The following is a 5,232-nucleotide window of genomic DNA, read 5'->3' as shown; positions in this document are numbered from 1 at the left end:
TTTGTATTTCTTTATTAAAGCACAGTTTTTAACGGTGTCTTTTATTATATACATTAAAGCCAGCTTTTTAGCTTATAATGGGGAGAGGGGCTGAGCTCACTGACTGCGGGAAATGCTCCAGGGCTGTTTGCACTCATGTCAAAGGACTGGGTTTAAAGGGCATTTTCTTTCAAGAACCAGCAAGCAACTCTACCTCGTGTGTGTGGCCCAGCTAGGGAAAACAGTGAGAAAAAGGGAAATTTAAGGCAGTAGGGAAAAAAGCCAGGTCAGCCTCACAAGATGACCTAAAGGAGGAACAGCAGGTTTTGCATTGGCCTTGTTGCAATTCTCCCATCTGGGTTTTGAGCAAGAGCAATGGACACAACCCCAAGTTGTCCTGTTACACACATAGGCTAAGGAAACCCTGTGGACATTTCTTTCTTTGAGCAGAGTGGAACATTCACTGAGCATTTTTAATTTGAGAAATACCATAATATTTTAGTTACGAGTTCTGCAATGGCTCTCAGTTTGAGAGAGTTAATAATTATCAGTAAAACAAGGTCTGCGGGGAGAGTTAGTGATACAATACTGCTGATATGTTTTATTTACCTTTTTTTTCCCCTTTCAGTGCCTGTTATAGATAAGGAATTTGCTGCAAATACGTAAGTCACAAGCTGGACAGCATCATCGGGTTGCAATTGGGGCTTGAGGTCACGCGGTATTCTTTGTGCCCCTGTTTAGGGAAACATTAACCCTTGGGATCATGTTGCTCATTTACAAATTCCCAAATTTGCTTTCCTTAAATACTCCCTGCTATTTCCACCCTCCAGTATGTGGTGGCAGAGAGATTGTCCCTAAAAGCTAAAAAAATTAACTGGTTTGCCTGGTTTAACTGAGCAAGACTCTGCAAGGGGCATGCATGGGTGCTTTTGAATCGCAGTGGGAGGTCAGGCGAGGTGAGAGGAGCAGCAATGCCACCCCTGCCACTGCCCCTGCATCTCAGCCCAGCTCCACCAACCAGCCCTGACAACAGCAAGGAGGATAAATGTTTACCAAAGGGTAGCAAACATGTGAGTTTGAACACTGTCATGGAGGCTTTCCTGGCCGGGCACAGAGCTGACCTTGCCTCACTCCTCCCCTCCCCGAGAGATCGCTCTCTCTGAAGATAACGAGGGAATGATGTTTGTTATCATGCTGGAAAAGCAAAACAGCCCTCGTGCCATCACCTCCCCGGGGTCAGCAGAGCCAAAGCCTTTGCTCCCAGTTGGCGCCGACTCCCAGCTCCACGTATGGGATGGGAGGGCAAAGGAGCTTTGGAAACACAGCCCCCACAAAGGAGGTTCTGCTCAGCTGGCCATGGCCCACTGTGGGACAGAGGGGAGATGATGTTCATTACATAAAGGAGAGGTATTTGGGTTTCTCACAGAGGCTTAATGCCATATTAGACCAGGATGCCATATTTAACCAGAAATCACACACAAAAACTAACATTGCCTGGATGTAAAGCACTGCACCCATTGCTCGTACTGTGTCCACTGTACTGGTGCCAGCTGTGGTGGGTGAAGGGCATCAGCACCTCCACTTAATTCTGATCTAGCAATTGTTGAAGGAATTTAGTGGCCAAGTTGGTTCCAAAGGCAAAGGACCAAGGTGAGGATCGTCTTATAAATGTGACAACACTGCCAGACTTGTTCAGAGTACTGCGCAGGATTCACAGCAGCAGTCACTGCTTACCTGCTTGACAAATAAATGTCCTTACAGCTGCCAAGTCCTTCTTGCACAAGGAGCTCTGTCTTGCATGGATACCTCTAAATCCAAGCTTTTTCAAGCCAGGTTTTATATCATCCCTTATATAACTCCTGAAGCTACCAGGGGTTGAAAGGCTGTCTATGAAGTCTCAAAGATAGTGTGTGGAATAATCTGCCCCAGAAAGGCAGATTCCTTTCTTTTGAGGGTTTACTGTTGCTTGTGGTTGGTGGCATCTGTAGAAATGCAGGGGAGCTGTGTGACTTACCATTTCTATCCTTGAACACTGAGCTCAAAGTGGCTTTCAGTCTTGGATGTAACTATTAGGATCCAAAGGAACAGCATAAAGTTGTGTCAGGGAAAGTTTAGGTTGGATAATAAGAAAATGTTTTTCACCCAGAGGGTGGTTGGAAGGGGACATGGCACGTGACAGAGCTGAAGAAGAATTTGGACAATGCTGTCAGGCGCATTGTGTTATTTTTGGAGTTCTCCTGTGCAGGGTCAGGAGCTGGGCTTTGATGATCTTTATGTCCTCCCCGGCTCAGGATATTCTATGATTTTATGATTTGTAGAGCAATACAATGACATTTGCGCAACAGCCCTTGCCAGGCTCAGCTGAGCATCTCCTTCTCCCTCTGCCCCACATAAGTAGAAGTACTCCCACTCAGGCTGACCCATCAATATTTGCATGGCTGGGTAAAATCACTTTGGCAGGCTGATTCTGGCTCCCATGGTTCCCATTCATCATCTCTGCTCTAACTGGGGTATTTCCATACCAAAAAAAAGGTAGCAAAACAAAGGCTTTCTGCCCAAACCAAGGTGTCCAAGGTGGTAAACTGTGTCCTGTTGATAACTCCCAGCCATGTGCCCCTGAGGATCTGCCTCGGGGCAGACCCCAGCCTATGTTTCCATGTTTTTTTCTCCTCCTATTGTCACTTTGAGGTGCTCTGGAGACATGAACAAAATGAGAGTGGCTGACCCTTGTCCTGCTGCTGTGGCAAACGGGGGCTCAGCGTTGTAAATCCAGGTTAGTGTTGGCAAAGGTGCTGGTGGGCTGCTGCAGACAGACCCCAGAAAGCAGGTTAACCTGTCAGCAAAGGAAACAAATTTCAGCCTGAAGTATGCAGCAGATATAAATATGTAGATGTTGAAACAAAAGTCACCGCCTGAACTTGCTGATATAGTACTACAGGAAAAATAAATCTCTGTTGTTTCTACCCTCCACCAAGCTGCCCTCATGCCAAGGGCTGAGATGATGCATCTTGGAGTGCCAGGACAGCAGTGCTTAATCAACTTATTAACCAAAGTGCATCGACCCAAATCACTCATGAACCCTCATAAACCCCTATGTATGAACCCAAACCCCTCACAGAGCTGCATGCAAAGGTCAGAGCTGGCCTTGAACCCCTTCTGTGTCCTTAATCCACACCCAGGGCTGTCTGACAGATGCCAGCACTAACACCTTCTCCCTACAAGCTACATACCTTTGGCAGGATCAGCAGTCACCTTTCAGGGGAGGTCTACAGTGACTCAAAGCACTTTTATTACAAATCTTGGGCTGAGCCCAGCTTTTCCAAGCTGGAAGGTGAGACACACCATGTGCACAGCTCACCTGGTGACCTCCTGCCTCAACTCTCTTTGCTGCTGCATTTATAGGATTCCTTCCCTCCATCCACAACCCTGGGGTCTGGAGAACCATCTCCCCCTCCCATAACTAATTAGGAGATCCATTATCTAAGCAAGACAGTGTGGATGCCTCATCCTGGGTGGTTGTTGTGATGAGTGAAATTCTCATATATATAAAGAGAGGGTTTCCACCTCGGTTTTTGCATGTGGAATTTCATGAACTCAACCATATTTCAGTGGAAGTTTCCTTACTCCTGCCCTTGCCCTGCTATGTGTCACAGTGGCACCAATTACACTGCAGCTGTAAGATGGGTATTGTCATTATTAGTAATTATATTCACTCACTCCATATAAAAATATCAGCACAGTAACATGAATGATTTGTGTAATGATATATTTGCTGTTATTAGGACCTAATATGTTATGCCTGTAATTACATACTATGCCCCATATAATAAGCTCGGAATTGCTGTGTAAATTTTGGGTAATTACGGAAAACTATGCTACAAACAGGTCCCACTAGACCAAGTTCAGCATTCACTACCAGGAAATAACCACTATTAAAGGCTCTGCAATAGACAAACCAATAGACTAAGAGCTAAAAGCCTTCTGAATATGTAGCAGCAATTAAGAGGAACAAATAACCAGTGCAGGGGAGAAAAAGAAGTGCCAGCCCAGGTAGTGTTATCCCTGGGGAATATTTCTAATTCTGGTTTCAGGAATACTCCAGCAAAAACCCAAGGAACTTCCAGTGGGTGCAATGTAAGCTGCAAGTAGCATAAACTCATTCAGATGCAACTTTTTCAAAGGATTTAGAAGTCATGCTCCTCATTAACAAGAAAGTTTAAATGCTTCACATCTAGATTAAAAGTCTGCCAGAGGTCATTACAGCTTAATGCATAGTCAGGCTTTTCTGAATCGGCTGGAAACATTGACATTGATTAAATTTATCCTCTCCTTCACAGACCCAAGAGCCTTTCCAGATTTCAGTGCATTTTTTTGGGTGGAGCTGATCCTTCCCATCCTCACTGCAGTATCTGCACATCTTCCATCTAAAATCAATAGCCACAGCATGGTCCCCTGTGGGCTTCTTGCAGTTGTGAGCATTTCTCCCGAGGATGGGACATGATGGGAAGAAATGAGATCAGCCATTTTTATGGCCAAGTGAGTAGTTATGGGCTTCGAGGGCTCTCTCATGGTCATGAACCTCAGAACAACTTCTGATTGTTTAAATTCCACTGCAGCCTTCCAGCTTCGTCATCTACGCTGCCAACTTCTATTAAGGTTCCATTAAAAGGCAATGAAACACAGGGCTTTTTACAATACCCTTGACAGAACAATTTCCCTTTCTGGATACAGTAAAAATTTTCAGCCAAAAATACAACTTTTTGGTAAAAAAAAGAAGAAGAAAGAAAGACAATTTCAAGCAGATCAAAATATTTCATGAAATGTTGTCAGATTGTCTAAGCCAGAAAAAACAAGCCAGAAAAGGCTAATTTTCAAATCAGAACATTGATTTTTCTCTCTGCCTGTCATAATTACCTTAGTTTCCACTTGCTTATGAAAAGCCCTAGATATCAGACAGTATTTCATTTTGTGTAGAGCCAAGTGTTTTATTCAGATCAAAGTGTTCTCCACAACATTTTGTCATTGATAGCTATTCAGTAATTGAATTTCACTGTTATTAGTTGTACCTTTTCCTTCAAGGATCACTTCAAGTGTAACTACACTTAACAGCAGAGAGAAGGACAAATGTTGCCCTTAGACATAACCAGGTGAATTCAAGCAAATCCTGATTGAATCAAAATGTGTTGTAAAAGTTAAGGGCTGGGGGAGTATAAAGTTTAACCCAAAGTTACACATAGAATAAGCTTGCCCAAG

This window comes from Lichenostomus cassidix, chromosome 4, assembly GCF_008360975.1.
Source record: "Lichenostomus cassidix isolate B80296 chromosome 4, HeHo_3.0, whole genome shotgun sequence".
NCBI lineage: Eukaryota > Metazoa > Chordata > Aves > Passeriformes > Meliphagidae > Lichenostomus > Lichenostomus cassidix.
The sequence above is the reverse complement of the archived record's forward strand: the minus strand, read 5'-3'. Positions refer to the sequence as shown.